Raw genomic sequence first — 25,741 nt, forward strand, 5'->3', positions numbered from 1 at the left:
CCAACCTGCTGAATGCCCGCCGCCCGCGGGGCCAGGGCTGGACCCGGGGCACCAACCTGCGGGGCCGGCACCTGTACCTGCTGCTGCGGCTCCCTCGGGATGCTGAGCGAGCCGCGCCGCGCCGAGCCGAGCCGCGCCGCGGGGACTGGCAGCCGCACCGCCCCCGCCCTGCCCCGCGCTCCGGGGCGGAGCTGGGCCGCGCCCGCGGGAGGCGCTGCGGTGCGGTGCCGGCGGGCCGGGGCTCCGTCGCGGTCAAGGGCACGGCGAAGAGCGGGGGCAGCCCGCCCCGCGCAGGAAGGGAGGAGGAGCGGAGCCGGCACCAGCGAGCTGCGAGGGCATCGCGGAGGAAAAGCCTCGTGCCGGCGCCCGCCTCCTCCTCAGGGCCGGCGCGGGAGCCGTGAGGGGAGGCGGGCGCTCGCCGGAGCCTGGGGGAGGTGCTGGGGCGGGCGGGGTTGTCGAGTCCGAGAAGCGCGGGCTGAAGGTGAAGGGGGCTGGTAGCAGCCTGAGAGGATGGAGCTGGGCTGGGCTGGGCTCAGCGGCGGGCCACAGAATAAGGAGCCAGGGGGCTAGGACGCTTTGCCCCCCGCCTGGTGAGGGTCTCAGCCGGGGGGGGGGACTACAGGTGATCCCCTCCACGCCCCATCTCTCCTGAGCCTAAGACTGCCTAGGACCGGGTGGTATTAGTTGCCTTTTTAAGTGGGGTGGGTTTTTTTCAGCGCTAATTTCTGAGGCGTAATAAAATATACTGTGACAGAAAAATAACGCTGCCTTCTGGAGCTGAACGTTTTGTAACGTGCAGACACAGTCCCGCGTTGTGCATCTGTTTGGCTCCAGGGGAGTGTGTGTGGGGTGCCAGCCCTGCACAGGCGGGAGCGACTCTTGTTTCCACCGTGGGCGAACACGAGAAATTCTCCTACAGGGTTGGGAGCCCCCGCTGCAAAATCACTGGCGAGGCGTGAGCCATGGCCAGCGGTGGGAACATGCACGTGGAAAAACAAATGCCAAGACAATGGGAATGTTATAAATTCCCCCTCATGGGTAGAAAACCCGATTCATTGAGACCCTGCTCCTGCAAGGACTCATTCATGGAGTTTCCCACTGTGGGTCGAGTTTAGTATTTGCTTAATTCTGTGTGACTGGACCACAAAGCTCAGAGTTGAAGAGGAGCAGCACCTAATGAGATCTGGCCTTTAAACATGTTGCCTGGTCAAATTGCTTGGTCTCCACCTATGATTACAGATGTGGCATGCAAACAACCCCCTGCGTGCGCTGAGGGCCTCAGCTCTGAGCAATCCAACCCCTGAACACTCCCCTAGGAGCCTGATCCAAAGTCCAGGCAAGCCGGTTTAAATCAAGACCGAACGTCTCTCTAGGGGTTATGGAGGCACAGGCACTTCACTGATTGCAGGATAAAAGAGACGTGGAGTTTTACTGCACATCAACTACTCTGTGGCAAGTCCTCCCATGCATCTTGTGTTAAGTAGAAGCCAAATGTGCTCAGTGAAAATGGAGTAACTTTTTGCATTTTGGCTTCTGCTGAGAAACACCTGTTTGGAAGGGACCTCAGTGGTCAACTATTCCTGTCCCCAGCATGGAGACATGATTGCTGTTCCTAAACTATCCAAGATTGATGCTTAGCCAACCCCTTTCTTAGAGTCTTCAAAGAAGATTTCACAACTTTCCTATGCGTGGAAGAATACTTCAGAATCTCAGTTTAACAGGATTCAACCCTGTGCATGGAAATCCCAAAGGAATCCTAGACCATTGCTCTGACCACGAGTACTGGACATAAATCATCTGGGGTAAGAGCATGCATATGGTCAATAACTGCAGAATTTTACCCACACTTTTACCCACACAGTAACTAGTTTAGGTGTTCATATCCTAAGAGAGAGGTTTTAGTTTTTAGCCAGAGGCTTGATGTAGGAATTACAAGTTCTCTGGCCTTGCAGAAGATCAAAGATGGTTGTACTGATCCTCTTCATTTTTTTTATCTATGGGAAAAAAATCACAGTTGTGTTGGTGGCTTAGTAGGTAGCAGTTTTCTTCCAAGCCTGCACTGAATTGTTTTCTTCATGATGTTAGGAGCTGAGGTGCCATCTTCCAGATGAGATGTGAACATAACCAATGGCCATGAAAGAGGAGCAGCTTTGAAAGAGCAGGAGCAGCTGACATCATGTCCTGGCCAAAATCCAGCATAACATTTCACTCTAGTTTTCGGAGGTTGCATAATACTACAGTAGGTTAAAGTCTTCATTTCTCTGCTAGGTCTCTAAACTATTATTTTTGTTCTGTAATTGGAGTGATTATATTTTTCTGTTATAGAGATGGTTGAATGTTGGTGAATTACCAGTAAGTAACCTTTATGTAGACGCTACATTGCAGAGTATGTATAATAGGATTTTTGCAAGTGCCTACATTTCAATGAGAGTTCAACAGCTAATTATCAGTGTTGTTTAAAATGGAACCCCAAATTGGTCATTCTGTTTTTGTCTGTGTCATCTTATAAAAGTATACTGCTGACTTTCTCTTGACTGTGGCTCTGACACGTTTCCTTATTTTGCCTTATAGAAAAACCCAAGATAATTTAGTAGGGATGAAAATATTATTCTGTATAGCTACACAGTATAGTAGAGAATGAGATCCTTTCTACAGAGTTTGAGTTGTCTGGTAAAACTCTGTGGAAAAGAGAGAATTATTTATTGGGTTCTAACAGGTAGTTCAAGAAAATGAGGGGCTAGCTCAAAGTTGTCATTTTCTATTAAATTCTGTGAGATGATGGTATAAGGTCAAGGAGACAGGTTGCCCTTGCAATGACATGCTTGGGCTCAAGGCTTTCTTTGAAAAATAAAATATAAAGCATGTATCTTGGCTCCCATCAATCTTGGAGCCCCAGGGGACTGACTAGGCTTGGGAATGCATTGCCTTTTACTGAGGTGAGGACCAAGATAGATTGGAGGGGAATTGAGAAGAAAGCTGGTAGTACAGCTATTCACAGTGGGTTTATTTCAGCTGTTAAAATACCACTGTTGAGCAATTTTAACCTTCTGAACCAAAGAAATTAAAAACTAATGCTATATCAGTCTTGGTCCACCTCATTATGCCTTGCATTGTCATTGCAGCTGATACAGCTTTGTATTAGAGTCTGTGACCTGTGTGTCACCTCATCTATGTTGCAGTACTCAAATACAATGCACACAATAGGTGCACAGAACTAATAAACTCTGGAATAGGGTTGTACTTGTAAATACAAGTAGTAGCTTGCTCTGGAGTTTTTTCATGTGCAGCAGTGCATAAGTAGACACTGCCTGGCTGGTTGGGGCATGAGGGTGCTTCAGTATGGGGGCTGCCTGCTGGCTAGCCATGCACTGAAGCACCTTTGTGCCCTAGCCAGACCTTCCAGAGCACATTGAACCTGGTCAGAGTAGCTCTGAGCTGCTGTCAGCTGGGGCTGCTCCAGCCAGGCTCAATGTGCAGCACACAAATAAACTCTGAAGCAATATGCTTCATGGTTATTTGCTCTTGGGCACACATTCAAATGGCCCACCCAGGAGCAAAAAACTCTGGAACTTTATTTGTGTGCACTAATTGCACATGTAGACACACCCTGTATTCCCTAAAGCAGTGATTCTCAACCTTTTCAGACTCAAGGCATCCCTTGTTAGACTCAGCCCCTCCCCTTTTTGGAAAATGCCAGCTCTGACGGTTCACTGTTTTTTGGAGTTTGGGGAGAAAAAATTGCACAAAACAACATTTCTCCCCTTGCATCCCCAGGGATGGGCCTTAAAGACTCAAGGATGCCCCTACAGTTTTAAACAGCTCAGAGATTTATCCATGTGACTCTCATTAAAGGTAATGGGACTTATCCAGCCAACAATCCGTGAAACTGGCAATTAGAGCTCCATCTCTTTATGTTGTGGATGAAGCTAAGATACTTAACAATGCTCAGTTATCCCAATCTAATTTCTCAATTCATGTGGCAATAAGAAAGAGCAAAAGAGAGCCCACATAGATTCAAACCTATCAATACTACATCTTGGTGTATTTGAATACTAGCTATTAGCCCAGTTATCCAAATTTAGGATGACAGGTGCCTAATGGAGTCTTCATAAACATGCATAACTTGATTTTCCCTTTAACTGTAACAAAATGTTTTAGCCTGAAATCAGGCCTAGGAGTCTGAAAATTTATACAAGTGTGAAAGAAAGCTTTAGAAATTGTGAACTCCTGATTTTTTTTGCATTCCTATAAGAGCTTAAACAAAATCTTTTGGAAGATGTATTTAGCACTCCCCCCTCCCTCCCCTCCTTAAAGTTATTTGCAGGATTCTACAATAAAAGTTTCATCCCTGAGTAAATGTTTGTTGCTGTGCTTAAGCCATAAATGTTGAACTTCATCATGGAAAAGAAATCTGGACACTTGTGATTACAGTGGGGACTGACGCCCTGGATTCTCAGCTCTGCCATTTGCTCTAAAATAGGTTTAGATTAAATTAGAAGGAGGGAAGATGAGGATGAATGCCTTGAGATGAATGCAAATCCACCACTACATCCATCACAAGTACTTCTCTACTTTTATCCAAGGATCTCAGTACAAAATACTGTGACTTTTACGCTTTTGGTAAGTTTCTAATTTAAAATCCTGATTCATGAAAGTCAATGGAAAAATTCCCATGGACTTTTAGATATCTTTGGTATTGGTAATACTTATCTGCCTGGTGGAGTTATTGTGAGGTTTGACCAATCAACTACTTAAAAACTCTGAGATCCCTGGACAAAAGTCTCAGTATTTTGAGTCTTGAAGTCTCAGTCATGACTGTCTTGAATCATGATACGTGTCTGGAATTAGTATACCAATGTACTAGAAAATATACTAGAAAATATCAGTTTCTAGATCTGTCAGAAAATTGCCCAGACCTAAAAAAGTCTCCAATTAATGATCGTGTAATGGTAAAGTAACTGTGACAAAAACAAGAAATGTCAGAGAAATGTAAGGATAGCTTTAAAATTAATTGTGTTTCAAAGAAGGTGCCACTAAACCATGGGTGAGACCACTCTTGTATGTGATAGATATACAAGCCATGCATGCAGAATACTATACTTGCAATGGATATAGTGGTAGATTTGCATTCATCTCAAGGCATTCATCTGCATCTTCTCCCTATCTGATTTAATCTAGACCTATTTTAGACATATTATGTAAGTGCATAATTATGGACATTCTTTCCTCACGTATAGAATTCCACATTAACTTAAATGGGACTACTTGTCTGAGTATTTCTCCTATGAACAAAGGATCCACATAAAGTTATAGCAGTTAAGTGAGCATTATAGCACCATAACCCAGCAGTTCACTGCAGGCAAAAGTGTCACAAGAGCTATAACCAAGATAAACAAGCAATTGAAGTTGGGTCTTTAAGACAGCCTAAGAGAGGTAGATGTCCAAGTTACCATGAGACTCTCTATGAAAATAAGAGCTGATGTTTTAAAGTGTTTGTCTCTTTCTCTCCTATCAAATCTTCTCCTGCTCTGAAAACCAGATGCTTGAATTTAGACCTGGTCTAGTTCCGGACAGGCACATAGCTTACTGTCAGTGTTGCATCTTAATCTTTCTGACAGCAACCTTTGATCTCTGATTTGTCCTCTAGGGGTGTTCATCCACTAAATTCACTTTTTAGAGGTGATTCCCAATGATGCCAGAATGCTGGCTTCTCACCTTGCTTTAACACTATTGATTAAGAATAAGTACGTTTCATATTTTCCTTAATTTTTTTTTTTTTGTAAGTCAGTAGGGGTTGGTGCCTTGCCTCATTTTGAAAATGTCAAGACTTCAGTGCAGGCCACTGGATGAGCCTTTGCATGAGTGAAGAGGGGGATTTTCAGTTCCCAGTATATGATATCAAAGTACAAATCTATAATTACTTAAATTCTCATGATGCACAGCTGTATACAGAAAACATATATATGGGTGAATCAGACTCAAGCTACAACTTCACTTGATAAAAAGTTACAACAGTACAGGTCCAGCAGCTTTTTCATGCCTACATTTTCATCATGTTCTATGAAAAGCAACATAAAATCTTCTTTGCATGAAAGTTCACTTAAGTTATAGAGTGAGATTTATTCTGATTGTCTTTTCAGTGCTGCTGTATCCCTATCTGTCTCTGAAAATGGCAGAGTTCATGTAAAAGTTCTTCTCTACAATTGCAATAGAACTCTTGTGCCTCTTTTATCACCTCCTTTATTGCAATAGCAATAAAAGTTCTTCCCTACAATTGAGGCTACAAGATACCTTTTCAGCTGATACAAATCTGCATTGACTTCAATAGTTTTTTAATGGTTTTCACCAAAATGTAACCATGTACCTAAAAGGCAGTTAAGTGTCTGCAGACACTGCACCATGATGTAGATGTAGTTGCAGCCAGGATGCACAAAGTAGGCTCTATTCATTCTCATTTTCTGAGGCAAAATCAGGCAAATGAAGAAGACCAAATGGGACCCCAAATCTCAATTCAAATATGCTTTTCTAAAAGCATGATTAGTTCTGCTAATCTCGCCTCAGTGAGTCAAAGACAATAACAAAGAGGTTACGTAACACCTCCCACATTATGTAATTCTTTTGCACAGAAAATGTACTGGTCTGACAGAGCGTTTGAAACCCATTAGTGGAACTGAAGTTGCCAAATGAGACTTCTCTAGGGAGAACAAAGTCAACTGTTTCTAACATGGAGCCAGGAGCTGCCCAGTGCTGAGTACTGTCCACTCCTGTTGATGCCAGTGGGATGTGAGGGTATTTTGCCCCTTCCATACTTGGTCCCAGTGGTAAGAGTGGTAACTATACTACTGATAGTTCAAGAGTTTTCTTTCATGTTAATAGAAATATCATATGTTAACCTCAGAGGAAAAGATGAGACATCAGATTTTCTACATGCATTTGGAATATGCATTTTATGGAATCCATCACAATCTTTTCCATAGTCTCTTTAGGATGTTATCTTGGGCTAATTTAGGGTCACACTTTAGAACCACTGGTGGCATGCATCCTGTTGCCTAAGTTAGAGAGCAGGCCTTGAACTTCCTTCAACAGACCTCCAGGAACCTTTCACTCAAACAGTGGTGCATGTGAGTAGTCTTTGACCATTCTCAAAAAGCCTCTATGAACTTTCAACAGAAGATGGGTTGAGTGGAAATTTCCAAGGGGATGCTGGTGAAAGTAGAGCCTCCTATTTGAGAACAATTATCTACAGAGAAGTTTTAAAATAATGGTGTTTTCTTTCGTCATAAAAACATTATTAAATACAGAGTGAAAATAAACATCTAGCAAAGGACACTGTTCCTGGTGGAAGAGTTTCTTTTATTCTTTCTTATCCCAGCTCCCTGCTTGCAGGGTCCTGTGTGAATGTGTAGTAGTTTCCAAACTCAAGGCTATGAAATTATCAGGCCTGGACCAAAGCCAGTACAAACCAATTTATTGGGGTCCAGCAATTAACTAAAACCTAGAAAGCTTGATTAATTGTGGCATTGCTCAGCAGGGAGCATTCAGGAAAAGACCCAAGGACTGAACTCCATGCAGGGTCTCTGTTCTACATCCCAATTTGCACTGTATGCCAAGAAAAGTTCCTTCTCCATAGCCACCTTTGCTATATTTCTTTGCATCATGCACAAAATAATGTTGTGATGCTGGCAGAAAAAATGTTAGCAGGCCCTAAGCGCTGAGTAAGTAACGATCTCATCAGAGCACATACCAGTTTAATTTTGTGTCACTGAATTAATTTCTCTTTGTAACCTACAGAGTGGGCTATACTGTTTAAAAACTTGATTTGCTAAACTTCTCTCAGGAGTGCCATCTGAAGGGTCTAGCACTCCCCTGATTCCTTTAATTGTAACGTTGTGCAAGGGAGACTCAGGGCTTAGTAGCTGGGCCGACTTGTTTAGGCTCAATGTGCTGAGAACAGGGTTACCAAACCAAAATAGGTTGGTCTGAATGCATACAACGGTGCTTCAAAATATATAATACAAAGCAAAGAATCCAGTAGTCCCCTCATGTACCTTTTAAACTTATAGAATCCAATAGCTAATGATGGGGAAAAACATCCAGTGATATAAAAATTTGTCAAAATGAGCAGTCTGCCTTATAAAACCCCTGCACATGGCATGGCAATGGTTTTCAGCATTATTTCACATCCTATTCTGTATCCAGCTGCTGCACTTTCACATTCTCATATTTAAATAGTGTCATACACAGACTACTGAATCACATCAGGCAATGCATACATTTCATCTGGGCCCATCATCTGGCTGTGTATAGGGTGCTTTGGGACAGTCAGTGAGGTAGGAAGGGCGGTCTCCTCCAATGTCACTACATTTATTAGGGATTCAATACAGTTAAAAAAGAAAAGATGTTTGCAGTGGAAATGGGTTTGTCAGAGGTCATCTAATTGAATCTAAAGCCCTGGCAGCCCTTCACAAAGCCTGCCAGGAATGGCTGAGTTGCTAATGTTTAACTGTGAATACCCAGGAGGGGTCCTTGGCAGGGCTGAATACAGTCAATTATGTTATTTTTCTAAATATTAGTGACTCAGCTGTCTCTGCTTGTGAAGAGCTGCCAGGGTCACAGATACAATCAGCCAGTCCCCTCCCCCACTTCCAGGAGCAGAGGGAAGTTTTTAAATACAGCATTAAATCATCCTATTGGGAGGTGCACTGATTCAGGCTATTTTTGACCTTCAAAATGGCTGCCTGCAACAAGCATATGGCTTTGGGAATTTGTGCACCTTGTCTTGGTGGCTGTCACATGTTGGGGGTACACAGGCCCTGGGGACATTTTCATTTAAAAACACCGTGACTTCTGATCCCTGATCCCAACAGCTTCACCTCATGCATGGCACGAGGCACAATGTTGGGATCAGGAACCAGGTGCCAACCATGCCCCTTCTACTACCAGTAAGTTGAAAGCTGGGTGCCTGAAGCCTAGCGTCCCTGATCAGCTGATTGTTGGCCCCAGTCCCAGGATGGCACAGGGGTTGGTTTGAGGCCCTGAACTGTCTCAGGACCAGGACTTTTTCTGTAAAATAATTTTCCATATCCCAAGCCAAATTAGCCAAAACAAATCCCAAATCTGAGAGTCAGTCCAGAACCATAAGTGGCCCTACTCTGGCAAACCTCCTCCAACCCTACCTGGGGCTTCAGATGTTCCCGAATCCTTTGGCAGGCATCTTACTTGCAGGCCCAAGCCCAGCGGCTTGGGTTTTGTTTGGTTGCCCCTAGGTTTTGCTTGCCCCGAGCCATATGGCCCCAGGGGTGAGCTAGGGAGGAGTCTCCCATTTCCATAAAGTGGGCATAAAGCCACGGTTAACTATGCATTACTATGCATTACCTATCCCATGCCAGCAGAGAGGTCTTCCCCGGTGTGACTAGGAAGCCACCGTGGTGGTGATCATGGCATTTCCCCTGCCAGGCAAGCATAGGACTATGCTTGATCTGAGCCCACAAGAGGCTTAGCCAGGTCTGCTCAACGGTTTCCTCCCCAGGAAGGTTAAGCTCCTTGTCTGGCAGTTGTGGGGGGGCTGCCGGGACAGGGGAACACAGGTTTGAGCTGAAGTACTTTCCCCTCAGGGATTTGAAACCAGAGTGATGGGGTTTAAAGTTGCCCTGTGGCTTCTCCTGCCAGGAGCTTTTGATCTCCTGTGCCTGGCAGCTAAGGAAGCTACAAGGCGCTGGGATTTAATGTTGCAGGTGAGGGAAACCCTTTAGCTCCCCTGTCCAGGAGCTTCATCCCCCACGTGGAAGTTATACTTCTTGGTGGGGGGTCCCTAGACTTCCCCTGCTGGGAACCCACAGGGCAGTCCAGGGCCCAGCTGGAGAATTGGGGCTACCCTGGAGGTACGGACCGATAGTTGGCACTGGCCCTGAGGCAGCCTCTGACATGCCACATACTCAGTTTAAGGCATCATAGAAACCAGCCATAAGAATACATTATATGTGCAATATTTTTATATTCCCATTTTATGGTACCTTAAATTGGATACACCTGTAGTACTGTTGCCATTTATGCCGCAATTAATATATTCATTGTGGCATAAATGTAATGTGTAGAGTGACACTTAGGCACTTAGGTACCACCACTGAGGTCACAGGAGTAAGTAAGGCTTGCACAGTCAAGCCCAGGAGGAACGACCTAACCATTCTCTCTTTTTCTCCAGAATAATCCCCCGGTAAGTTATTTGTTTAGTATCATAACAAGACAGTTTCCTTCTCCTTTTCCATTAGGTAAATTTGCTGTTTATCAAAATGAGGAACGATGAGCCATGATTAAAGCTGGCCTGGCACAGCATTAGTAGGTTCTGACCAGAATTCACTGCACAGCTCTGCCAGGTCAATTTTGTCCTGCTGTGCTAAGCCTGAGCCCTACATGTGCATGAGTTAGCAAGTGCACTGCACCCTGCCTCTGCAGCTCTCCTACTTTTCCATCCCTGGTCATCGCATAGTTTTTGCCGAAACACCTTTTTCTTTCTACAGCATCCTTGATTTTCTGGCCATGTTCCAGTGCAGAGCCCTTCAGATATCCTTCAGGTCCTGATCTGCAGCATCCAGCCTGATATCAGAGGTGGAGAATCCATGGACCATTCTTGGAGAGCTAGTAAGCAGTTTGGCCCAAATCTGGGGAATGTTTTGAAAATGGGGAGGTTTCTTAATTTACTGTTGATAAATTTTCTCTCCTGTTCTGTGGACATGGGTAGCTTGCAGTGATTCTGACTCCATAGCAAATATTTTGCCAACATATGTCAAATATAATCTTGCTCCCCTGTGTTTAATATGAGTAGATACAATTTCCCTTTAAGTAGCTTCAGGCCAGCACAGGCATGAGCTTAGCAGCTCTCCCCAGTCTAGGAACGCTATGCCTACAAGGCAAGACACTTTTATTCTTTTCAGTCACTTTCTCTTCAGGAGTTGAAGACCCCATAACTGATCTCTGGTGGGTCCTTTTGATTTTTCCATCTTGATGAAGTGCATACAGTGCTTCTGCTATGGTGTGCTGGAGGACTAGCCCCCACAGAGGGAGTCAATACTCCCAGGTTCTTCTCTTGTCTTGGGCACTGTTTTATGATACTAGTTTGGGTAAATTACTGCTGTGTGCTTTGGTGCTTTACTTTAATACAACAGGCATATTACCCTTCTCACAAGGATGGCTGGATTTAATTACTGAGTGACATACAAACATTATCATTTTAGTCTTTTTAATCATATAGATTTATTTAAATAATATCCTGTATTTGTGTAGGGTGACATGCAGTCCAATTCAAAGGGTTCATACAAAGTCCTCCATGCCACTTAAAGGCCACTTCAAATTAAATGCCAGGCTGGTTAGTACCTTAGAAATACTGTCGCTAGCTTAAAGTCTGCATTGAAAGCCTGAGTTTTACTTACAAGCCCTTAGCATTGGGGTGACCTTCCCATTTAGGGAATGTGTGCTGTTTGAATGATTCCTTTGTAACTCTCTCTCTGTGTCTCTGTCCCTCTTTCAAAAAGGGGAAAGCAAGCTAGCCTTTGTTAAAGCTCAAGTTTCTAGAGAAACAAGGTCTAATTCTCCATTGAAGCCAATGGAATTATGCTGTAAATGAGAAGAGACGCAAGCCCATTGCATTTGAATTTATTTTGCCTTTGTTGTTCAATTTTGTACGTGCCTCTTGGAAAGATGAAACTTCTCACAAGGTTTTGGTGGCCCAGTAGTTTTCCATGCTGTAGGTATGGCATGGTTCTGTGGTGGAAGGTGTCAGTCCATAGGCTGAAGAGCTGGTTGGCTGCAAAATTTAGTTTGACATATTTTAACAATGTTTGGCATGCTTTGTTTTAGCTGTTCATAGTTACTCACAACAAGTATATGCCTAATGGGGAACATGTTGGACCCGACTGTCCTCTCCCTTACAGCTTCAGGTGCCATATAAATCAATGATGCAAAATGATTTGAAGTCAGAATCAAGTCCAGAGCATCTTATCCTGCACCCAATGAAGTCAAAATAAGAGCTCTGTATCCCTTTATATAAATGTATCAGTGTAATGCCATGTGCTGGAGGGAAGGAAAGTATTTTCACGTACTGTTTTTTTCTAGCGCAAAAAAATACATTTTTTTTTAGAGGCGAGGATTTTTTGGGGGTGATAACTTTTATTGGACCAACTGTGTGGTTTTTGAATGCAAGACTTCTTCATGAAGTGACCTCTGAAGAACGTTGTGCATTTGAAAGCTTGTCTACCTTTATTCCAACCATGCAGTTAGTCCAATAAAAGATATCATGTCCCAAAACCCTTGCCTCTTGCATTATTCCTGGACCATCACAACTATGAGTCTAACACTACCATCTTGTTTTTTTTACTAATTCCACAATCACAAGTTATTCAGTTTAACAGTCCTCATAGCCTTCTACTCACACCCTCCTTACCATTTGATTTTTCATGCTGTTTAAACAGTTGTGATATCTAACATGTGACAGCTTATGAGGTGGGCTCTCCAATAGAAGGAAGAGATGCAAGAACTCACTGGTGGCTTATCTCTTAAGAGCTCTAGCCCTTTCTTTCCATTCATAAATATGTGTCATAAATATATAAATTCTGTATCACAAATTAGCCACTATTTTATGACCCCTGGCCCACATACCAAAACACCAGTGATATAAGCAGATACAAGTCTACAAATTTCAGCTGACTTTCCCTTATTCGAGGCAGTCTTAACACTTGTCTCTAGCAAAGCTTCTTTATATCAGTAACTTCCAAAGCACTTTCCATTTGGGGTAAGTGCCTTGAAATGAACATTAAGTTTCATTGTCTCCATTTTATAGAAGGAAAAACCAAAGCAACAACAAAGAAAGTGGATTGCCAATGTCACAAAGAGTTAGTACCTTTTTTTCTTGAATCCCAGTCCAGTATGCCCATTTATTGGACCACGCTTCTTTCGTTTAAGGATACCAGCGTTCTGCCTTTGGATGTATGTTTTTTTCCTAGTTTAATGTTTTGTGTGTATCTGATTCTCTTTCTTCCTCTGTTGCAGCTGTATTATGATATTCCCATTCAGGTTCTGCAAAGATTTTGCTCTGGTCCTCTCCAAAGGGGAGGACCTGATATTTCAAGTGGGAAAAAATACCATGCAGAGAAAACAAAAGTATTAAAAATGTGATCCCATATAGGAGGCAAAATCACTTCTCAGTTTGTTTTTCTTTTTGAAGTTCACCTTCAAAATTTACACTTAGGGCAGCCTTATTACTGGAAAGGGATTAGCCCAGGCAGATTCTATGAAGTGGACATGTTTAAGTTATCTTTAATATCAGAAGTGGAGTGATTGTTTTCTTTAATATGGATGGCAGCACCAATAAAAACATACAAGTCAAAGAGTGCAGTACTACAAGATCACAAGTCTGCTTTTATCTTGCAGTGAAGTTATATTAGAATGATTTTTGCTTGGAAACTTTAAAGCAGGACTGCATCCTTTCATGCTGAAATCATATCTTCTACTAGGATTATTTGAGGATATAAGGTTTCCCTTGGTTTCTTATTTTCCCTAGTCCTGAACTTGGACTGCTGGCACCCCCCCGCCCCACTCTGCTTATGACTGAGTGCTGACCTTCAATCGAATCACCATACATTTTACAATCATATTGAACCCTACTCTTGTAATTCCAGACTAATTTTGTGACATTGATATTGTAGATCTTAATTAAAATGTCAAACCTTTTATATCTCGGGTAATGACCATACAGGAACTGCAAGGTTTTGCTTCTGAATGGTTAACCATCCAAAACATTCAGTGTGGGACTGAAGTCACTGCAGTTGCACCAAGTCTGAGTTTGGCTTTGCCTTTATCTCTTTTCCCCTTGAACATACACTAACACAATCCTGCACCTGTCATGCTCCATGTAACCACAAAGACCTATGCAAGAATGCCAGGTAATATGGCCCTATTAGCTGAGTCCTGAGCCTCTCATTAGTTGAAACAGCTAATCAGGGAGAAATGTTTGTGGCTTTGCAGCTGATTACAGGGCAGGATTAGAAATCAAAGTAGTAAAAATACCTAAGTCCTGTCTATACTGTAGTGTTTGCTGTCACTGTCACTGCGGGGTGGGAGCAGGGCGGGAGAGAATGACACTATAATTCTTGTTTCACTCATACAGACTGGGCTAGAATACTCTCACTCATCAGTTTGCTCGTTCCCCAGTGTGTTTGTACAATCTTCTAGTTTGGACTCAGGAAAGTTTTATTGCCTTCTTTAGTTCATGGTTTGTTAACTGGGGGTATTCTGGGGATGGGTGTGATGGGTGGGGGAAGCTACTGCTATTGTTCCTGCTCTTGTATTTATTTGGGCAAACTGGCAACTCTTGTTTCCTTTTGGTTTAAGTAGAGCGGGTTGTAATTTTCTCATGTGAGCCTTTTTTACTTTGCCTTTTTAAAAATAAATACGTATTCACTTTTAAACAAGGTTACTGAGCTGGTACTGAGCTTTCATTGCGCAGAAAAGTCAACAACTCTTTCAGCAATGAAAACATGTTTTTTAAAGTTGTAAAGAATCTTGAACACATGAAAAATAACGATCCCTTTTGAACAGTTCAAAACAATAATAATGCTGCAATTTAAAAAAACAAGTCCCAGTGTTTACTAGCTTTTTGTTTTGAAAATTATTTTATTAAGGTACAAAAGGTCTTTGAGCAAAGGCCCCTTTCTCTTCCTGGTCCATTTTTACCATTGGAACAGCAGAAAGGGATCTTTTCACTATCAGTACAGAGAAATGTTACATGGCAGCTCCTTCTGATGTCACGTTGACACCTCTGTGGCCCTCAGACAATAACTGACCAAGGGATCACCCATATCAGGGGATTCTTGATTCAGTGAAGGACTCTCAGCAATACTAACTTTCCAAGAAAGAATCTGCAGTGATGGAGATGATGCCCCTGCTTGTCCTGTACCAGCTTCCTGTACCCTCTGTGCAGATTTCTATACAATGTCTTCTGTAGTGCAGGGGAGGAATGAAACATTGTCTTGTAGATGGCAGAAGCCCAGCTCTCATCAACATGAGGGAGGTCACCATGGAAAGGGTCCTTTATGTGCATAGATCTTTAAGGCCTCATTGTTCTTTACATTGGTGACTACTATTATGAGAGCCACATCCTAAGAGAAAGATACAGCATCTAGTGCTTGGAGTTTCAGACCAGAAGCCAGAAACTCCCACGTTCATTGCGTTCTTCTGACACAATGACCTAATTGAAGCAGAACATGAGTTTGAAAGGAGTTATTGCCTTTTAAGTTGTCAGCAGAGATGATGACACTTTAATGGGGTTTCACAACCATGATGTTGAATTTTGAAAATTTATATTCATAGCAAAAGTTGTTGGTTTGGAAAATTGTTCATGCCTTCATGATTAAAGACAGGCCATAAACCAGTTACTCTTCAATATATACCCTGGTAGGCTTATAACAACAAATTTAACAAGGAAGAATTACCTTGGCTAAGATGCCTCATTTAATTCATTAGTGGAATCCTGCCGATGGTAGCAAAAATACCATAAACGGTTTTATAAGTCACAGTATTATGAAAAAGTAATTAATTTAACAAATACAGCATACAAATAGGGCACCAAAAGCAATAGGAGGTGGCATTAACCATCAATAGTTAAAATTGGATTTTGGTCCTGTAGATTTCCTATCCTTAATAATGGAAACATAGGAAACACTGTCACTCAGTGGTGGCAAAGAGGTATTGCTAGAAAGCAAATGCACAATGATTTCCTCAGCTGATTGCACACTTCTGGGTTGGTGGCTTTGTTCTCAACAATTGATTAACATCAACATGCAATAAATGAAGACTGGAGATATGTTTTTACACTGCATTGCATATGACACAATTAGAAGAATAAAACCAGCAGCAAGTGTTAGTGATTTGGAAATGCAGATTAGTTTTCAGGGTGCATCAAAATATACAGGCCCTGCTCCTGGCCTCAGTTACAACCGTGTAATTGAGTCACTCGTTTTATACTGATGTAAGGGAGACTGGAATCTGACCCACATATTGTAGGCAAATACTTAGAGCCTTCAGTTCCTATAGCAACAGAAAATATACTTATTTTGTTTGTGTGCAGTACAATCATAAGAGGTTCAGAGCAAACAGTATTTATAAGGGGCATTGAACCTGAACCCCTTCTCCCACATCCAGAGAATGTGCCTCTGTGTGTCTGATGTACTTGTTGGAGGCAATGTGATGGGGAAGCCAGCCTTCCTATTATCTGTGCTATATGTGGTCTGCAGGTAGTCTGGGGGTTTCAGTCTGGCACATATTGCCTGCAATAAACTCACTGTCATTTAAAAAATAATGATGGAAGAGTCATCCCCCTCCTTTGCTCCTCCAGCAGATCTAATCATCTCCTAGTAGGAGATGTTGAAGATCTCTCAGTAGCCTACAAATGCATTTATTTGGTTCCCTTCGATCTCTTTCTACAGGTGAAGTCATTATTCTGTCAACAGAGAATTTCCTCAACTCCATCCAGATGTCTGGCTAGTTAATTCAACACCCATACACAAAATGTATTGAAAGAAGATGACTCAGAGGAAGCTTTGCTAGAATAGGGAAGCCTGTTGAGCACTTTCTTTTTCCACTGGGTTGCTGGCAGTTTTTAGAGATCCTGACCTTCTAAATACTGCAAATACTGCCAGTGTATTATGAAGACACTGGACTGGCACTCAGGAGTGCTGGGTTTAATCCCTAGCTCTGCCATTGACCCGATGTGACCTTGGCCAAATCACTTGATCAGTTTGTCCCATTTCCCTGCCACCCCTTTATTGGGACTGTCTCTGAAATGTGCCATGTTTAGGCCAATGGGGCTTTAGTCCTGGTTGGGACCTCTGGGACTTATGACAGCAATGAATTAATGAGTAGCGATGGGCAGGTTCGTAAATGCTTGCAGGGCCAGGGTAAGAACAGCAGCTCTGGTATTCCTGGTAAACCTCCCTGAGCTGAGGTCAAATGAAACACACAAGGTCCTCTCCCTTTACGCTGTGAAAAGTCTGCAGTCTCACCCCTGCTTCCTCCTCACTGCAATCACACACCAGTATTTTCTGTTTTGTGCTGTGTGCCCTAATGGTCACCATCTGCTTAAGCCTTCTTCCCTAGCTTGTCCCTTTAACCTCTGCTTATATCCCCTCACCCATGCACTCTACCTGGCTCTCTCAACTGGCCTTTTCAGGAGAACCATCTTGCTGGTGTGAACACTCACATGAACCCTTCTTCCCTTGGACTGTACACTGGAAAACTTCTTCTGTCTAGTCTTGCCCCACAGCTATGAAGCCGATGGTCTTACCTAAACCACACGTCCCTATGGACGGTGGACCTTTCAGAGGAACGTGGGAGTCACTAACCCATCATTCTACCCTGCAACCTTAACAGGCAGGTGTTTGTTATTGTACAAATACAAGACAGCAGGTAAATGTACCATTATTTGTTAAGGAAATCAGTGGCATGATATGGAAATAAGCAGATTTTGAGAAGAAATAATCTTCCATTTCAATTCTTCTCTTGTAAATATTTCAAACGTGGCAGTGGTTTGTTTTGTTTTTTACTTCAAGCTCATGATTTCTAGGTGCATTTATTTCCTTTGGGGATTAGTTTCTGCTTTATTAACAGCAGATTGTTTTTCATCCTGTAGCAATTATGTAGAGGAATATATAAGTTTAGGCATGGGGACATTATATTATTATTAATCATAGAATCATAGTATCATAGAAGTAGGGTTGGAAAGGACCTTGTAAATCTTCAAGTCTGACCCCCCTGCCTGGGCAGGAGAAAAACTGGACTCAAATGATCCCAGCCAGGTAGGCATCAAGCCTCCTCTTAAAGACCCCCAGGGCAGGAGCCAGCACCACTTCCCTTGGAAGTTGGTTCCAGATCCTAGCCGCCCTGACAGTGAAGTAGTTCTTACGGATGTCTAATCTAAACCTACTCTCCAACAACTTGTGGCCATTGTTCCTTGTTATGCCAGGGGGTGCTAGGGGAAACAAGGTCTCTCCCAAACCCTTCTGGGGTCCCCCCGAGTGAGTTAATAACACACTAAATGTTAATAACAAAATGTCATTTGCTAAATTCCAAATAAAAGCATTAGAACTAAGAGAATGAAATAAATGACAGCACTTTACAAATGGTGAACCAGACACGAAGTCCAGGAGCGACCAAGAATTGACGCCTCTGTGACTTTGTGTATCAGTACCGTGGGTTCCTTTGTACCAGACAAGATGGAAGCATGTAGGAAGCCTCAGTCCATGTCCCATCCTGATCCTGTTTGGCTGAGCTCTGTGCCACTAGATTTCTGCCTTAACTCCAGGGTGAAATCCTTGTAGAGGTGAGGTACTTGTCAACTGTCTGGGGAAAGCTGAGGTCAGCCAATTGTGGGGGACAGTCTTTACCTTAACCTACCTTGCAGTCAAACCTACAGGTACTCCTTCTCCACTGGGATTTTATAGCAGGAGAGTGAACCACCGAATCATAAAGTAGGGTCGTTTAGTTCGGAGCCCTGCCTGAGGCAGGATCATCCCTATCCAAACCAACCCATACAATTCATAATCTAAATTCTACATATGACTACCGTCAATGATGAAAACATGTTAGTTTTCCCACTGTTAAAACCTCCCAACTTTTTCGCAGTGAAGACGGCCTGAGTCTTTACAACTTAATGGTTGTAAATCAGTGACTGTAATATGGTGGGTTGAGATACTGAATAGACATATGGTACCTCCATCACTTACATATTACTGCCATGTATTTTATTGAATTATCTGGTGAACTGATACCTTTGTCTGTTTTCTGCATGTCCTGTACCCATAACTGGACTTTACCAATAAACACTGCCCCAAACAAACACACACGGGTAAGAGCAGACAGCACATTAATTATTGCTGCTCTATAACCTGTCAGATAGCTTTTCAGATACTCAGGAAAGACTTACCCTTCTGTCCAGGCAATGGAAGTGCTAGTAGCAAGACCAAGCTGGACTTAGATTCAGGATTCCTGGTTCTGTTTGTAGCTCTGATGTTTGCTCTGTGACCTTGTGCAAGTCATTTTATCCCAACATTATCAGCAATGTGGGATAATAAGATTGACCTCTGTATGGGATGTTATGAGGCTTCATTAAAGCACAGGCAGTCCTCGGACTTGCAACACAATAGGTTCCTGAAAAGCACATCTTAAGCCAAACTGTTGTAACATGGAACCAATTTTCTCATAAGAAACAATGTTATAAATGGGGGATTGGCCTGATACCGTATTTTCACAAAAAAAACCCTCAGAATTTTGTACTCGATCCATTACAGATGAGTAATATAGCTACATTAATGTATTTATATTGTAAATAGCAATCACATTGATTTGGAAGGACTTCTTTGAGGTGACTTTACTGGATTTTTTTAAAGGCTCTGGGTTGGACTTTTTGAAGGGTTCCTGGCTGGAGTCTTCTCAGGAGTCTTGGCTGCAGGTTTTTCTGGAGTCTTGTCTGCTTTCTTAAAGAAAGTGTCCAAGGAAGTTTGGACAGATGTTCTCCAGGGAGATGAGTGATGCAGTGAGCTTGTTCGCTGGTGTGGTGTGGCATTGGATCAAGTGTTGTAAAGCTGAAACTGATGTCATAAAGTTGAAATGGGGGACTGTCACTTCAGAAACACTGTAAGTGCAAAACGTTGTAAGTCGAGGATTGCCTGTATTGCCTGTAAATTATCTTGGGCTCCGTGGCTAGAAGGTGATTTAGAACCAGTGTTACAAACATGAGGCGTTGTTCACAAGAAGAAAGGTATACTCTTTTTTGTTACTTGACACACGACACATCCATGTGCTAAAAACATAGCATGGACAAAATAGTTGTAGTTCGACCAGGAGTTAGTGGGTTGATGTAAAGCTGAGATACTCCAGTATTGTTTATCTTGATTAGCAAACGTGTTAGAACCACAAACGGCCCGTCTCTCCTGTGATTTTACTACGTGCCAGTTTCCACATGAGACTGTATCATTTCCTAGGGAAGGCAGACCCACAGAAGGAGCATGGAAGCTACCTGCTGTGTGGCAACAGCAGTGCTCTTAAATGTGTGAAGATTACTGGGAGAAGGTAGAGGCAGAAGAGCTGCATGTCCTGTGCTTCAATTAAATTGAGGGGGTGGCAGACTCAGCAGCAGGCAGGCCCAGATAAGCTGTGGAAAGTGGACAGGTTGGGCTGATTTCACCATCTGGCACCCAACCAGCAGAGCTGTGCATAGTAGTATGTCGGCCAGCCTAGCCCAGGACTGTGTGGGGGCTACTTCGGTCTCACAACTGGAAGAGGTTAGCTGCAGGTTGACCGGGAGAGAAGTGGTCATTTGCCTGTTTGTTTTGTCCAGGGAGACTTGGGTAAGTGCCCCCAGTGCAGTTGCTCTGAAATCACAGGGGCATTTATCTTTCCTTCCCTTGACATGTGAATTAATATTATGCATGGGTGTATGAAAGGAGGAGGTGGGAAGGCTGTTGGGATCCAGGGAGGGATTTGTTGGCATCTGTGGTAAAAGCCATCTGCTTTCATCCCACCTCAGTGAGGCTGGATGCGTCTCCACAGGTTTCATGAGTTTATTTCGTTAATCTGGCAAGGGTCAGTTGATCTCAGTTGTATGCACACGTGTTTGAGCAGGATCTCAAACACTTAAAATATCAACAGGGCTTTTACCACTTCATGAAGCCATCAGCTTTTTCCACTGGTTTCTATGAAGCTGCTAGGTTACACCAGCTGGATTCATTTACCTATCTGTTTACACCAGCTTATCTAGACCAGCGGTTCCCAACGGGGTGACTGCAGGCACCATGGATAAAACTGCAGAAGAGCACAAAGGAAAGGGAAGCTGTGGATCTGGTACAATTTTACATCATGGATGAGATGATCGATCCATCTAGATTCTGAACTCAAATATTCATACTGGCGCCCACTGCTTTTCCTTTTAAATTCAAACGTGCCCTTCGGCACATAAAGCTGGGAACCCCTGCTCCAGACATGTACCCAGCTTCCCTCTCCGAGAGACCTGCGCACCTCCCAACTATTTAAGAAGAGGAACAAACTATTTCTCCACCTCCCCTTTTCTCTCACCTATATGGCAGAGAGCTGGGTTTGATTTTTTGTTGCTTGCGGCTGACTGTCCCGCCCGCAACCAGAAGAAAGACTGGGCTGCAAACAGGGCCGGGCCTGGGCGAACTGCGGCGGGCTCCCGGTGCGTTTGCTCCGTCTCTTCCCAGCCCCGAGGCGGAGGCGGAAGCGGGCGCAGGCCTCCAGGTGCTCGAGGCCGGGCGGCGCGGCGCAGGTGCCTGCAGGAGAGCGGGGCCAAGCTCCTCCTCGCCGGCTGCACCGCGCGGGCAGCTCCCGGCCCGGCGAGGGAGGGTTCACTTCCGCCCGGCTGCAGGAACCACAAGTCCCCGGTAGATGAGGATCAGGCCAATCCCGGGCGTCCGCCCCCGCGCTGCGCACCGGCGCTTCTCCCGCCGCCCGAGCCACGTGGAGCCGGGAGCCCCGGGGCCGCCCCGCGGAAGCTGGAGCATCCTTCAGCCGGACCCGGCCCGCCCCGCCCCGCCCCGGCAGGTGTGTCCTCCGCGGCGTCGCCCGGCCCTGGGCGGGGACCCCGCGCTGGCGGGGCCGGGGGAGGCGCCCCGGGGAGCAGGAGGGAGACGGCGCCCAGCCTCCTGCCCCTGCCCGCCGGGTGGGGTGCCGCGGGCGGCAGTCGCAGCCCCCTGGTCCGCGCTGCCCCTCCCTCGCGCCGGGGCTCGAGGTGTCATCGGTGCCGTAGACGTCGGGCGAGACCTGTCCGCGGCGTCGCAGGTCTTTCCGCAGGGGAGAGGAGGACCGGTCTCCATCCCTTTCCTCCCTTCTCTCTTCTCCGCTTCAGGTGCGAGGCGCCGCATCTCAAAACGGTTGTGGATGTAGCACTGTCGGGGTCAGCTGAGGGTGCCCGACGCCTGCGGGTGCGCTTTCGGTGCATCCTGGTGGCGATTCCCCGGCCACAGTGAGGTCTCGGGCTGTCACTAGGCTGGGAGTTGAGAGTTGGGCCTCTGCACGCAAGGCCCAGTCCAGCAAAGTCCGTGCTTGAGGATCACCCACAATGTTGGTGACATCGGCATTGGCAAGGATGCTGGCATTTGTGTCGTGATCTTCCCATTTGATGCAGAGGCTTTTATTATGTCCACCAGTCTGAATAAAAGCAGTGTGTTTTTTAAGGGCATTCAAACCAACGGTAGCTTAACCTAGTTAAGATGGCATTAGTTGTAATGAGCAATGGAGTAGTTGAAAGACAGCTGCAGGTATCCTCTTTAATACTGCGGTCTCACACACTGGGATTACTCTCAATTTCTTTAGCTGAAACAATTGGCCAAGTAAAATTGTGGGGTTGGGCCTGCAGTACTGAAGGAAATGGGAACTTTGCTTTATGGATTCAGTGGGATCAGGCCTTATATTCCTCCTTGCCCTTGTTACTGCATCTACCTATAGTTCAGTGTTTGGGTTCTCGTTCTTAAAGTATGTCTTCCTCCGGTCACAGCAGTGTCCAACGGTGATGTTACAGCAGGTTTGTGCAGTACCGTAACTTGTAATTTCTGATGCATAGTATGGATTTATTAGGGCTGGGGTGGGTATATTTGTCTCCATTTTCCTAAAAGCAGACCTGGTGAAAATCTGAAAATGACTTGTTCATTAGAGCTGAGATTGCTCCCCTTGCCAGCAGGAATGATGAACAGTTTCTCAGAGGAACATGATTTGTCAGGTTCATACTAGGATTCAGCTTGGGATGAGCTTATTTTAACTGAAGGGCCCAGTGTAGTGGCTGATGTAATCAGTGGACTAGGTTTTTTAAAAATAAAGAGACAGTCAGTACAGTTAGTACAACTATTTTTATAAGCCTATTTAAGTAGGAGAGCTTTAGACCCATTCTTAATTTGGGATCAAAAACCTGTTAGTACCATTCAAATTCCCTCTTTGATTTGCTTCTTGAATATATACATTATGGTGGACATCGCTGAGTGCTTAGCATTTCAGTGTCCTTTGATGCTCAAGACAAACACACTGGCAGCTGAGGTCTGTATGTCCTGGATTTTGCTTGGAATAAGAAGATGGAGGCAGCGACTTGCCCGGTGCCTGACAGTTTGCCGCAGAGGGGTGGGCATTGCTTTTTGCTTCCTTTTAACACCACCCCAGAGAGAAGAGCAATTCATGGGATCAGTCAGAGCATTCATGAGCGGGGAACTGAAGCAACTGTAGTCATGGTTCTGCTGTCTGAACGTAACTGTTTCTTCAACACCTAGAAACAGACCTTATAATGCTGCTTTTAAGCTAGAAGAATTGTGTCGGCACCCTGTTACACTGTTGTGCAAAACCCCATGCCTCTCTCAAGGCCGTGATGATCAGTGAAACACTCTGGGAATCTGTAATGGAGCACTGCATGCTACTTTCTAACAACGGGACAGCGGAAATAACTTGGGGAGCAGTGGGATAACGCAAGTAGGAATTTTTAACTAGCTACTCAATCTGTTGCCTTACTCATTTTCTTTAAATAAAATATGAAGGTGTGTTGAAAGCAATTTAAAAGTTCAAGTTCTAGAGCATATGCATCAGGCTCTCTGCTTCTTTCTAAACAGACTAGAATGACTTGACAGCAGTTCAACATTTGTAGCTTAGCCTACTGTCAAACTGGTGTAGTGAGTGTCTGACAGTCTCCAGCTACAAAGAGTTTTAAGAATGGGCTGAAAGCACAGCTCTCATTTTCCTTATGAATCTGTAGAGAACGGTTTTTCTGTTCTTTCTTTGCTTTCTTTTGAATAAGAATAACTTATTCTGGGCATATGAACAGTATGCAGGGAAAGCAATATGAGTGAATTATAGCATTGATCTTTGATGCTGCCTTGGTAGAGGCTCTACCTTGCTGGGAAGTGTAGATATTGGTATAGTGCTCAGTATGGACTGTACGCAAGCTTGGTGCCGCCATATCTGAGCTTTGGCTGCTGTGTAGCCAATGTAACCTCTCTGCTGTACATTGCCTGTCTTTTTGCATCCTCAACAGTGATCATAGTTGCTCTGACCTCTTCCAGCCAGATTCAGGTCTATGCAAATCGCAACTCGGGGATTAAAGAGTCATAGATTATAGAGTTGGAAGGGACCATAGTGGATCATCATGTCCAACCCCCTGCCCCTGGCAGGAAAGAGGACCGAGATCGGATGACCCCAGCCAGGTGACTGTTAAGCCTCTTCTTGAAGACCTCCAAGTTAGGTGATAGTACCACCTTTCTTGGAAGCCCATTCCAGATTCTGGCCACCCTTACTGTAAAAAATTTCTTCCTAATGTCTAACCTAAATCTAACCTCCACTAGTTTGTATCCTGGCTCATGTTAATCTTGGAGTCAACTATGACTCCAAGATCTCTCTCAGCCTCTGAGCTGCTGAGGAGGTCATCCCCCAACCTGTCGGTGGAAAATGGTTGGTTTGTCTCTCCTCTGGCTGAGGAGATGGGGGTTGCCTTAACTTTTTCTCCTGCTCCAGTGCCCCTGACGTTACAGCGCTGTAGAGTAGCAGGTGTATAAGCAGATGTCGATCAGTCCTTCTCCTGAATGTTGTACTTCCTATACACTCTCTGCACTGTGGGCCTCTGCTGGGAAAACTGTCAACCCTTTGCCTCCTGGCAGGCTCCCCTGGAGTGGGGAAGAGGTGTATATTTTGGTTTGTAAGCACAGGCAGTAGGGGTTGCAGGTGTTCAGCATGTGAAAATGAGACCACGTGCCAAAGTTTTTTTGAAGACTGACTGTGATCCTTAGACTTGTACCATCACTTTCATGGAGACATTGTTATCTCTGTCCCTTGATGTGATGCCTCTGCAAACTTGCAGGGGTTCTAATGATGCCACGTATTACTGCTGACTGACATGTAATTTGCTCACTCTGCCCCTGAATCCGTGTTGGTGCCCTTGCTTTCCAGAGCCAGTTTTCTTTAGTGATATTAGCTTGCCTTTTCCCATGCTGAAACTTTGTTGTTTTCTGCTTGTTGTTAAAATCTCTCTGGTTCCCTTGGTATTACCTCTGTCCCTAGTGGCACCTGCTACTTCTCTCCATGCAAGCAGCTCAGTTTGGTTTGCATGCTCTGCAGGGATTCCTGCAGTTGGCTTAAGGTCCTGCCCATCCTGCAGTGAATGTTAAAGCAAACTGCCCCTGCTAATACCACTAAGAAGTCTAAACAAGTTTCCATATTCTGGTTCACAGCAGGGGAATCAGCCAACAGACTGTATTTTAAACTGAGGTTGCATGCTTCTCTGGGGGTCTGAGCACAACAACTGGGAAAGGGGTGATGGGGCATCCAGAGAGCAGACGTCTCATTGTAGCCCTTTTAATGCTCCTTAGCTTCACTAGAAAGTATGACCTGCTTGAAGGGGAAGTCAGAGAGGATGGAAGTATTAGACCCCATAACTGATTAGGTGACCCAGCAACAACACAGTCATCTCTTGAGCTGTTAGGTCACAATTAGAGTCTGAAGCGTGAACCAGAGCCCTGTAGTCAGGTGAAAAGGAAAATCCTGGGTAGTAGAGTGCTTTTGCCTGGTCAGGGCCTTGTCTCTACTACTGCTCTTAGTTGTATTATAACTGGATCTCTCCTGACTCACCTGAGGCTTGTGTGTAAGCCAGGCCTTTCAGAGGTCATAATCAGCTACACTAAACTGGGGTGCTGGAATAGCTATCGGTTAAATA

At 44.4% G+C, this 25,741-nt stretch overlaps 2 protein-coding genes and 1 long non-coding RNA gene across 8 annotated transcripts in view; 2 read left to right on the forward strand and 1 right to left on the reverse strand.

The window, feature by feature from the left end:
- The window catches only part of CHRDL1 (chordin like 1), a 58,469-nt gene extending 58,043 nt beyond the window's left edge, over positions 1 to 426 (reverse strand). Inside the window, exon 1 of one of the 5 annotated variants that reach the window (XM_090060255.1) lies at positions 78 to 426. The gene's annotated coding sequence lies outside the window, so the exon portion shown is untranslated. Of the gene's footprint in view, positions 1 to 5 lie in introns of all 5 variants that reach the window. The other 4 variants (XM_090060258.1, XM_090060257.1, XM_090060256.1 and 1 more) reach the window with 4 other exon arrangements.
- LOC149858122 (uncharacterized) lies at positions 419 to 10,729 on the forward strand. Its single transcript, XR_016443847.1, has 4 exons — positions 419 to 590; positions 1,655 to 1,802; positions 2,086 to 2,239; positions 10,518 to 10,729. It is a non-coding gene; the product is annotated as an uncharacterized LOC149858122 (long non-coding RNA).
- Positions 10,730 to 14,656: 3,927 nt separating this feature from the next.
- The window catches only part of PAK3 (p21 (RAC1) activated kinase 3), a 210,777-nt gene continuing 199,692 nt past the window's right edge, over positions 14,657 to 25,741 (forward strand). Inside the window, exon 1 of one of the 2 annotated variants that reach the window (XM_090059184.1) lies at positions 14,657 to 21,603. The gene's annotated coding sequence lies outside the window, so the exon portion shown is untranslated. Of the gene's footprint in view, positions 21,604 to 21,696; positions 21,908 to 25,741 lie in introns of those variants that run through there. The other variant, XM_090059185.1, reaches the window with a different exon arrangement.

Source organism: Crocodylus siamensis, chromosome 8, assembly GCF_052110815.1.
Source record: "Crocodylus siamensis isolate JL-2025a chromosome 8, ASM5211081v1, whole genome shotgun sequence".
Taxonomy (NCBI): domain Eukaryota; kingdom Metazoa; phylum Chordata; order Crocodylia; family Crocodylidae; genus Crocodylus; species Crocodylus siamensis.